We start from the raw sequence: 12,222 nt of genomic DNA, 5'->3' as shown, positions 1-12,222 counted from the left end.
AATCTAAGACAACTCATTCACCCCCCTGCTCTCAGTTGTCTTTTGGTTATTTAAACTATCTAACAAGATCACGTAAATATAATAGGAGTTTATTATGGTAGGTAAAAATTTAGGTAAATTTTCATGCATTATTCTCACTATGTATAACAATTGACTTGAATGGAAAATAAAGCTTGTTAAAAGATAAACAAAATTGAATTTAATTGTCAAAATATGTAGAACTACATATGGAAATCAAGATGATTTTACTGGTGGTGCATCTAACAATTAAAGTGAGTTGGACCATGGTGGTGCTAAAGCATCATTTTTCAACTTCCTTGATTCAAAGAGTTCTTGCAATCTGATCTTGAATCTTTGAATACTCAACCTTTTCAACTAACTATGCTTTGTATTTTTTCCACACTCTTATGATTGTTTCTCTTAGTCTTGTAGACCAACTTAACACCAAACTTTTTATCGATATTTGGGAGCTTTATAAACTCCCAATCATTATTCCTATGAATTAAACCTATCTCTTCTTCCTTTCGTTGCAACTGAACCTCATTAGTGCATGCATCTTGAAAACAAGATGGCTCAATTTTTTTGAAAGCAAAGAAAAACTTACTATATCACCAAATGAGTTCTCTTCATGTGTTTGTCTTCTGCTCCTTTGATAAATATCACATAAATGTTTTACTTTCTAAATGTAGAACTTGGAATTAAAGAATTATATAAGGGACTACTTGGTGGATTTGTAGCACTTGAAACTAAAATATTGGTTGGTTATTCATGGTGAATACCTTGAATACTATAACTATTCAAAATAGATTTTGACATCTTAACATGGCCCTTTTTATTAGCATAATCTCCCCCTCCATAAAAAATAACATGTCATAACACAATAAGGCTATTAGTGAGAGGATTATGCAACATGTAAGCCTTAATTTTCTTATTATACCCAACAAAAATCCTTGACTTAATTTTTGAATCTAAATTTTATCTCTTTTGATTAGCCACATGAACATAGGCTAAATAACCAAAAAAATTAAATAACTAACATTTGGCTTTTTCTCCTACAAGGCTTTAGAAAGAGTCATCATATTCAGCACACTAGTGAGACTGCAATTGAGAATGTGCAATATTGTAGTAACTAGACCACCCTAGAAATAATTGCCTAATCACTTGGTCTATAACATACTCCTTGTCATTTCCACCGCTATATAATTTTTCTCTTCATCTACTCCATTTTCTTGAGGTGTGTAAGAAGTGGTGATTTGTCTTTTGATAGGATTCATATTACAATAATTTCAAAAATCTCTTCAACAAAATTATCCTCTATGAGTATTTATTAAGCATTTGATTTTGTACAATTTTTCATTTTCCGTAAGGGATTTAAACCTCTCAAATGTTTTAGAGGCTTAATCCTTGGTCCTCAATAAGTGAACGAAACACTTTTGTGAGTATTCATCAATAAACATAAAAAAATATGATGACTTACCTAAACTCTTTGTTTACATAGGACCACAAATGCCTGACTTAACTAGCCGAAGTGAATAATGGATCCTCCATGCATTGCCTTTTGAAACTTTTTTCCATTACATGCTCTCCTTTAGAACATCTTTGACAAACCTTCTTGTGTTCCTCAACAAAGCTTCAAGCTATGAAATTTCAAATGGTCATACTTGAGATGCCACAACAAAATTTTATATTCATATTCCATATTGACAAGAATTTCCAATTGTGTTCACCAAACATCAATGAGGACATCCAATTCTTTGACATAGACACAACTGTAACCACCCAATTGTCTTGATTCATATCATATATTGTATATTACTAATTTTAAAATAATACTTTATATTTATTCTCTTCAAATTATCCAATAGTCAACAAATTATTCTTTAATTGTGGAGTGTAATAAATTTCTTTCACACTTTTCATATCTTTTCTTGTATGGACTTTCATATTTCCTTTTGCAGCATCCTCCAATGTTTCATCATCACCAAGCTTGAAGTTGGATTTGAAATATTTGTCTATTGTAGAAAATAGGTTCTCATTTTTTGACATATGGCTATAACACCCATAATCTAAATAACATGTGTTATCAATGTTGCTTCTTTATTTTGTAGCCCTTTCAGTAACCCTATAACAGAGACTAAATTCATGAAAAATTACAAACATTTTGATCTAACTTCTTGGATTTCACATACTCTCTTATTTTTGTTTGCACAATAAGGTGAAATAGTTCTAAACTACTATGTAAAGAGATGATTATTCTGAACAACTGTACAAAGATTTTTTTCTTCTTTTTTATATTTATGATTACAAATAAATATGGACAAATGTTTCAATAATTATTGAATTAACAATGTTTGAGAGGGTCAACTATTTCAGACGGTATGATTTAAAATTTGAAGAGTATGCAAGAAAGATAGCTAAACTAACAAAAAAAGAAGAATACAAAGATCCATTCCATAGGGAAGAATTATTGAAAAGAAAATCATTCAACTAAATTTTAAAAATTATAATATGATCTAACATCAAAGGGATACACTCACAAAACATTTCATGACTCAGAGATTCAGAAATGACCTATCATTTTATACTAGATGCATAATAAGATATGCATTCATTCATTTAAATGAGAGAATGCTCTCCATTTTTATCTTACAAATATCCATGATAGTAAATTCATGTTGACAAGTGATGCTTGTGTCCTATTATTCAACTCAATTTCACTAGCATGCACTACCATGCAATAAATTCATCCTTGGTTATAATTTTTAGACAACTATTTAGATATGATTTTCAATAATTTAGTTATTTCTTTTAGTTAAAAGACCTGTTTGAAATAATGCATGTTGAATTGCCAAGGGCAAAGGGGAAGGAAGAAGAGAAGAGAAGTTGGGAATCCGTTTGTAAGTGGAGGAATCTTCTTGTTAATTATGAACAAGTAGAGAAAACATATTTAAGAACTTAAAATAGAAAACTTAAACAAAAAATGCATAAGACAAGTTTTGACATGGTTCACCACTAAGTGGCAACATCCACAATTTAAAAAATAGGGAGTAATCTCTATTAATCAATAATGAAAATAAGACACATCAAGCATGAACTAAACTCAAGTATGTATATAATCATATAGAGCCTTCAAGCGAAGAGTCTATAGAAGATGAATAGTCATCACCATTGGGCTTCACATCCCAACAATCTACCACTTGAAATCCAACTGGCATAGCCATTCTCTCAGTATTCTCTACATTTCAAATTCTCCACATTGAAATCAGGCACATCAAAGACTTCAATATCACACAATTTTTCTCACAGACACTATGGATAAGCCTTTTCCAAGTCAAATCAGAGTCAAATATATCATCTCCTCCTAATAAAAACTCAGGTACAAATCCACTTTTTGGAGGTTCAAAAAACACTCCATCACGATACACTCCTCTTGTGCTCCCCGTCAACAAAAAATCTAAAGACATGGCATCTTTCTCAAACACCATGATTGATGAGGCCTGCTCAATAATACCAATTCATAAGGTTCTAGAACAAACATCATATTCCTTGGAATAGACATTGTCATCATGCCACCTATAGCTTTTGGTACCAAGCTACCAAACTCGATTACGTCCAAAACCGTTACAAATCCACTAGCCGTTAGGTGTGGAAGGGCCCATAAGTATGATGCATTGTTGCATTTTGCATGCCTACTAATGCAATCATATTGTAACAACTTCACATGGAAAACCATTGGTCTAGCAGGATACACGATGTCACAAAGTCCATCCACCATGGCTAGTTGTTGAAGCCCAAGTCGTCCTTCCTTTAACAAATCCACAACATTAATTTTCATCCAATCAGTACACACCAAGCTATGTGGGTATTCTCCAATTTAGGCCAATGCCTCCAGTGATTCATATTCACACACTAGTTCATCCAAAAGCTCAGAATGCTTTCCATGAGAAATTTTCATAGATGCATTCTTTAGAAGATCCTTACCTTGGGCAGATGTGGACAAGCTATCAATGGAAATATCATGCTGAGAAGAATGAAATTCATCATCTTCACATGCCTAATATGTACTTCCTCCTTCATCCTCTGGCAACAAAACCCCTTCGTTAGTTCTTGTCAGTGGAGGTTCTCATTCCTTAATGCATTCAATGGAAATGAAATCTAGGGAATTAAATATTCCAATGGATCTTTCCTGATTTAACTCTGCTAATTCATGGTTGCTACCTTTTTCTGGCAGGCACTGCTTCCAAACTAGAATCCCATATTTTGTGCAATTAGGGATGGTGACAATGGCCTCTTCTACTTTCATGGTCTCAGGAAAATCTACTAGATACAACTTCTTGTTCTCCTCATCCTCCACGTCGAATTTCTCAGCCTTTATTGCTTCTATCACTAACAAACTCTGTATTATGTTGTCCAACCATCCATGATCGAGTGTTTCAAACAGGGTTCACTTGTCTAGCCACTTATTCACCTCTTCAATGTCCAAAATTTAAACTTAGGACACGATGTCCTTCTCTATATTCATTTCTACTGACATATCCATAGAACCTAAAACACTGTCTAATCTAGAAAAAAATGTATTGACGGTAACCAATTCCTTTTTCAGCTCTTCATTTCTTTTTTTGTTAAAAAAACTCCCACTCTTTCATAAATTTGTCTCGTAAATATGCCATTTCATCTTCCATATTGTATATTCACTCCATGAGAATAAAATTTTCCTCTCAGTCTCTCAATTCGTTCGTATAGGCAATCTTCTAAGTTTTTGGCCTTACCTTCTTCAGGGTCATTTTCATTTGTCAGATTTGAGACTCTATCCTCCTCACCCCAAGAGGCATCCTTCTCATCCTGGAAGAAAAAAAAATAGTCTCTTCTTCTTCAAATAATGATTACTTCAAGCCCTCTTCTTCTTTAGCCAAAGTCTCCCCCTTTTTACATCCATCCCACCAATGAACATGAGATTTATTTTCAACCTTCACTTGGAGATCACTCTCTACTAAGTCTAGACTACCAAGAAATTTATTGATGATTAATTTGGCTTCGTCAACTAATTCGGACTCATCATTTGAAACTTTAGCATGTCTCCTTATAACATGAAAGCACCCAGCTCTGGGATCAAACACAATACATGGGAACCCATGTCTGCTCAACATTTTACCATAGCTCTGTTAACAATTGTTAATTATAAACAAGCAGAGAAAATATATTTAAGAACTCCTAACAGAAAACTAAAATAGAAAACACATAACACAAGTTTTAATGTGGTTCACCACTAAGTGGTTACGTCCACCAAAAATGTAGGGAGTAATCTCTATTAATCAATAATACAAATACAACACATCAAGCATGGACTATACTCAAGTATATATATAATCATATAAAGGCTTCAAGCAAAGAGTTTCTAAAAGACGAATAGTCATGACTATTGGGCTTCACATCCCAATAGTTCCAAGTAGAATGTAGGAAGATTAGAGCCATTAGAGCCACTGAATGGATCGCACTAAAACCAAATTGGATCACTTCCTATGTCCACTTGTCCTTGGAAATTTTTTGGTGGGGTTTTAATGCTAAATTGCACGTGTTGTGGGAAAGTGGGTTAAAGGAGAAATGACAACAACCAGTTAGGTTTTTGTCCTTTCTGATTGTACAAATCTAACCAAGGCTTCCATTCTTTTGGGCTTGGTAATGGCAAAATTTATTTCCAAATGGAGGCCTCCACGCACTACTTCTACTAAGAGTAATCTAAGAATACAAAATATGATTCAATTCAACACTAATAGTGTGATCACTTAACACACATAACAAAGGAGAGAACAAGGAGCATGGTGAGTCTAGGAGCAGGAAGGGATGCAAGAGCGGGACTAGGGTTTCAGAGGAGGTTGTTGAAGACTTGAAAGATGGTGATGGCGATGGCATTTTTGTGCCTTGTTTCATTTTGGTCCACTCCTTCGCTTATTGTTGTTTACTGGGTAGCCATGATAGCAGAACTAGAAGTGGTTGAAAGAGTGGATGCTGGTCTAATGGAGACTTGGTGCAGTGGTTGTTGTTCCTCTATGTGGGCCTCGTCAAGGGGGAGGCTTGGCGGTGGGAGATTTGGCCTTTTGTGGCTCACCCTCTATAGCCCCTTTGTAGTTGTGGGTTCCTCATTGCTATCCTCCCTCTTGGTCTGACTGTGACCTATGGATGTGTCACTACCCTTATCTCAGTGGAGTGTGGGGGTGCTATTTGGGACCTAGATGGATCTACTTGGACTTGGCCTTTGTTAGGGTTCTTGAGCTCTTCTACCCCCTCAGGTTGTCTATTGCCTTTGGAGAGTTTTTTTCTTCGTAGGGGAGCTCTGTTCCTCCTTTTTCCCTCCTTAATTAATCTATAGAGGTGAATAGAATCCTGGTGGGAGGAAGCAGTGTCTGGTCAATCTTTTCAAGATAGATTTTTTTAAGGGGATCTATTGCCCTATTTTTGGAGGTTGGAAACTAATCTTCTTTCTTTACCAAAATGATTGTTCCTGACCACTCTAATCCTGTGGAGGTGTATTATCTAGTTCTGTCAGTTCGCTAGGTTCTTACTTACTATGGGCCTTTATTTTCTATGAAGGCTTCAAGAGCCTTTTTTAATCTCAGATCTTCTGTGTGTGGGTGTGGTTTTTTTTTTCCCTTGACCTTTATGGTGTTGAATGGTGCTTGGAAGGCTCAACTAGTGATCTGTATCTCTTTAGATCCTATAGAAGTGGGTCCTTTTCTTATAGAGGTGGAAAAGTGCTCTAACAAAGGGGAGATTATTTTCAACTAGTTTTTCTCTGTTGGCTTTAACTTGTGGATTTTGGGACCTTTCCCAAAACTCAGTTTACTATTGGTTTTGGGAGCTTGCTCAAAACCCATTGTGGTTTGCAGGGGCCTTGATATACCCTTTGGTTGTGGGAGGCATTCAAAACACAATCTCTTGAAGGTTAGGGGAGCCTTTCAAAACCCCTATGTCTCGATTCAGTTTTTAATGTTTCTTTTATGTAATCAATTCTCACTAGCTGCTAATAGTTTTTGAGGGCCCATCACAGACTGTAGTTGTTTTTGGTTAAGGGATGGGCTAGCCTTTTGCTGCCTAATTTTTCTGAATATGGCTAAGGGAGCTCAGAAAATCCTTGATGTTTTGATGTGGGAGTCTATCGACTTAATCTAATGATTTATGTTGTGTTGCCAGCTGGTTTGGTGCTCATTTTTTTCTATTTTTGGTTGTGCTAGCTTTTGGCTAGTTCTAGCCAAATCTATTGTTTTAGTTTGTTGATCTTATTTGCCTATCTTTATGGTAGAAGTTTCTTTGTAGGTTTCAAATCCTCACAAAATTTGAGGGTTTCAAGTCCCTTTAAAACTTGATGTACGGGGTTTCTAGTCCTCTCCAAACCTGTTTTCCCTTAATCAAAAATAATGTGATCACTTAATTGTATTTCATTGAGCATCTATTCAATCCCGTTTTCCAAATTCTCTTAATTACTACTAGAGGCAAGTTCACTGGGGGTCATCATTTATAAAGATTAGTCTGTATGTTAATCAAATTGTTTAATTAATTGGGCACCTATTGGTTTTTTATCATTATTTTTTAGATCTATCAAACAATGGGAGATAATGACAACTTGTACAGACACTCCTTTAAACCCTAACTTCTCTTGTATTCTGTTGAAACTAGGTTGTGTATATATGCACTATTAGTTGTGTTCTCCTACAAATTGAAACCAATATTGAGTATTGTAGCAAATAGGTTTATCCTTCAAATGGTCCCATTCTAATTATTTGTCAACTCCAAAGTTATCTTTTTTTATTGTAAGTTCTCCCTTGACAACTAAATAGAATCACTCAATGATTGTTGGATCATATGGATTCTTGAACTTGTTTAATTACATGTAAATTAGTAGCCTCCTCCATCTTATTTCTTCTAACATGTGTTGTGGAAATTTATAGAATCAACATCTAGAATGTCCACATATAGAATAATTTGATTGAAAAATCTAACCTCTACATCAAAAACAAAATGGTTTTTCAAGAATAACATATTCGTATTGTTCTATGTCTTTTCTTCTATGTAAAAATCTAACCAATATATAGTGGTTGTAATTTCCCTTTCTTGATTACATATATGTATCCTTAATATACCAGCCTCTAACTTTATATAAGTAGCTATAATTTCTTGATTTTTATCTCTTAATTATTGGTACCTATTGATATGCCTCTTAAAAATAATATAGCTTTATGATGCTCAAATCATACTAAATTTTCATCTTTAAGACATTGATGCATGAAGAAACTCTCACATGATCTAGTCATTATGACTTAATTTTATAAAAAAAATATTTTGTGTATTTGCATGAAGCTCCATTTTCTATAATTTCTATAATTTATTCTACAACTTAGATCAATAATCGTGAAAATAATATGGCGTTCATTATAGTCACTTTTGTATTCTAACTTGTCATTTTTTCTTCCCACTATTTTTTATTTCAATTCAACATCTTTCTACTAATGTGCAACATGAAATTGTTTCTTTAGTAGTGATACCTTGATACTCTTAAGGTCCTCTATTTGATTATACTCAAAATATCCTTACATTTAATTACCTAATGAATTAGATTTTCTTAGCCTAAAAATACTAACTAGAAACTCCATTTTCATTTTTTTATCAATCTTGAAGATGAAATTATTTAATTATAGTCTCCAGCATCCATTTTATCTAGTGCACCTTCCTTTTCCCATCCCTCCTATTTTGGTCCTTCATTTTCATCACTCACATATTCTACTCTTCAATGTGCATGGCCACTTCCTTTTTCCTCTTAAACTAGTTCCATTCTTATGAACATCTTAATTAGGGATTCAATTACTCTATTAATCTTCTTTTTATTTTATTCTAAGAGGCATCCTTTTTTAATTACTCTTCTTTCCTATTATAACACCCTTTGTCAATGTTATGAACTCCTCTTGCCACTCATAACTTGGTGCTCATGTCAATTTGTCTTGATATTTGAATTTATGTATTATGTTGTTTTAATATAATATAAATTTAATTGACTTAAAATAATAGCTAATTAATAATAAAATATATTAAATTTTACAAACTAAAATAATATGGGAATAAACCAACTCATGATGAATGAAGTTGAGTTTAATGAAAACCTAATCGACAAGAGAAATAGTGACATGGGGAAAGAGAAAAGCCATCCATGTAGTTTTTGTTCAAATTCTATGTCAACTAGTTACCACTCATACCTTCTAAATGGTGTGGCAACAAAAAAGAGAAGACGATGTATTTTTTTTAAAATCACACCATGAGAATACTTAATATCAAGGAAAAACAAAGGATGAAATGCCACGAATTTGAATGATATTTCCCCATGCCCTCAGGAGACTTTATGTAAGACATGGATTATAAACCATCATTACCTTGTGTTAGTCTCATCTTCCATTTCCTTTCTAAATCTTCTTCCATCTGCTGCCATATTCTTATAAGTGTTATCATGATCATTGTCATATGAGTGAGAGATAGATTGAGTCACATAACTTTACCAAAAGAAGAAAATCAACACTCCATTAAGAAAGGATAGAGGAAGCTAGTTGAATCAGATCATCACCAGTAAGATAAATCAAGAGAGCTTCATCAGGAGGAGGGGCAACTTCTCACACTTGATATGACTTCACTACTAGGTAGGATAGTTTTCTAATGCCAATATTGTTAGAAGTTAGTAGATAAATTGCTTTTCAATTATTAGTTCTTGCTTGCAAGAAATTATACCTGAGCGATTCTTTATGAAACAATGATTAATCTTTTTTTCCTAAGCCAATCAAACTATCTCATTTTTTTGTCTAAATTTTTTTCATGTATACATTATGTACAACTTGCACATTTTTTTATTTGAAATACTTATCCATGTTGAATTCTAAAAAAACTGAGAACTGGTATAGAAAATTCATAAAAAAAAGAAATCTTTTAATACAAACACAAATCCTTTATTCAAATCTGGAAAACCCAATTAAATTGTTGCAAGACATACTAAACATTGCAATTCAACAGTTTTTATAGAGGTTTCAACCTCTTCCAACAAATAGTTCACTCCTGATTACATTTCATGCATTCACTATGCATTATTCGAATAAAATAATTAATTGAGTCTCAAAAATAATTAACTAAATAAAACTATAAATTTTCTCCTAAAAATAAAACATGTGAGTGCACATGATTTATTTCACTAAAAATAAAAATGAACTAATTCTCTAAAAGAAAACTAATATAAGTTTTCTTGTTGTACATGGAAAGAAACTAGACTTCTAAAATTAAAACATGAGTTGTATGCATATTCAGGGCATCAATTATCTTCATACTCCCCCTTGATGCTGAGAATCACAAATTTATCTTGAAGCTTTGAGAAACTAAATCTTTGTAACCTTATGTGACCTTGTTGTACAAGAGAATTCAATGTAGTAAAATCCAAACTTTGGCAACTCACTTCATGAGAGATCACAAAGTCTTCCCTCCCCTTCCTTTACTTAAAGTAGACTCGTGGCACTTCAATGTGCCATCATAGCAACCAGTCATCTGTAACTTGACTCAAACATCCAAACTATGTTTGATCACTTCTCCCATTCACATGCAAACATTTAGGCTTGTACAATGTTTTGAACATATTCATTAACTTTTGCCAGCAAGATCCATCGATCCAACCATAATCAATCTGCATACAACCTTTCTTAGATTTCTCATTCATCTCTTCATTCCAACATGACTTCTCACAATGATTCTTCAACCCTCAAATTGAATAAGGGTGAAGACCTCAACACTTATCTTCAGTATGTCCTTCTCAATGGCAATGTGAACACTGAATTCTTTTAGCTGATTTACACAAGCGTGTAACACTAGCAACATCAAATCTCTATTTCTTACAATATCCAAGACCTTCATACTTTGGTCTCATAATTGGATGGATGGGCTCTTGAATTTATTGCTCATGCTTTTCCAAACCTTTTCCTTTATAACCCATTTTCTACATCATCTTCATACCAATATTATTTTTAGCGTAACCTTTGTTTTTAATATGACAACTTGCACATGTGCATGCAAACACATCCTTACTTTCAACTTGACTATCTCCACCCGAACAAACTTTTGGTATATTATCCATATCAATTGAAGGACACAAATCACTTGTATCACATGAAGCATCACATGCTAAAGCTTTCAACCTTAAACTCACATTTTCTTAGGCCAACAATGTTATCTATTTTTAAAGATCATCATTCTTTTTTTGGACTTATTAAAAAACCTTTAACTTTTTATTTAATTCTACATTTTATTGTTCAACTTTCTCCAATTCTTTTTTAAGAATATCATTCTCACATGAACTTTCATATATGTCTTTTCTCAATTTTTTTATTGTTTCTATCAATTCTGAATTTTTTTTAATAAAGGGGTAAAAACTTTATTGAAAATCAGAATCAAGAATTACAAAAGAGAACTAGAGTCTCAAAGACCCAGGAGGGAACCACAAGACCAACCCAAGATTAGTCAGCTCCGTAACTATCCATATCCTTAACAAATATCTTATGCAGGTCCTAACAGTAATACGGGGAGAGTTTCTCCCAACCTTAAACTTTCCAATCATCATCATGTTCCGAGGCCCACTTAGCCAAACAATCAATTGCTCTATTTGATTCATGAGGAATGTGGATGAAAGACACCTTCTTGATCATAGAACTAATTTGAAGAATCTAGTGAACGATCCCTGCCAGCTGCTAGTGAATCCCATTCACCTTCTGCTCAATCAACAAGTTAACAATAATTAATGAATCTGACTTGCATAACCTTCCACCACTCCAACTCCAAGGCACACTCGAGGGAATAGAAAATTGCTAATCCCTTCATAAATTTATTAGACTGTCGCCCTTTATGCACCAAGAAGAAGAAAACCACCTCCCCCTACTATCCCTACCAACACCACCAATCCTAGAAGAGCCCAGATTACCCCTAGAGAAACCATCAGTGCTAATCTTGATAGACTCATCCTAAGGGGGAATCCACCTTCCCACCCTTTGAACCTTCTTCATAGCACATCTACCTCTCATGACACAAGCTGAGGCAGGAGATATCTCCTACAAATCCAACCTACTCACAATATCATCCTCACCTCTATCCAAAGGAAAATTCACCTCACATTTAGCTTCCATCATCTCCCTAATCATACCAATGATTGTATTT

Source organism: Cryptomeria japonica, unplaced genomic scaffold (assembly GCF_030272615.1).
Source record: "Cryptomeria japonica unplaced genomic scaffold, Sugi_1.0 HiC_scaffold_94, whole genome shotgun sequence".
Lineage (NCBI taxonomy): Eukaryota > Viridiplantae > Streptophyta > Pinopsida > Cupressales > Cupressaceae > Cryptomeria > Cryptomeria japonica.
The sequence above is the reverse complement of the archived record's forward strand: the minus strand, read 5'-3'. Positions refer to the sequence as shown.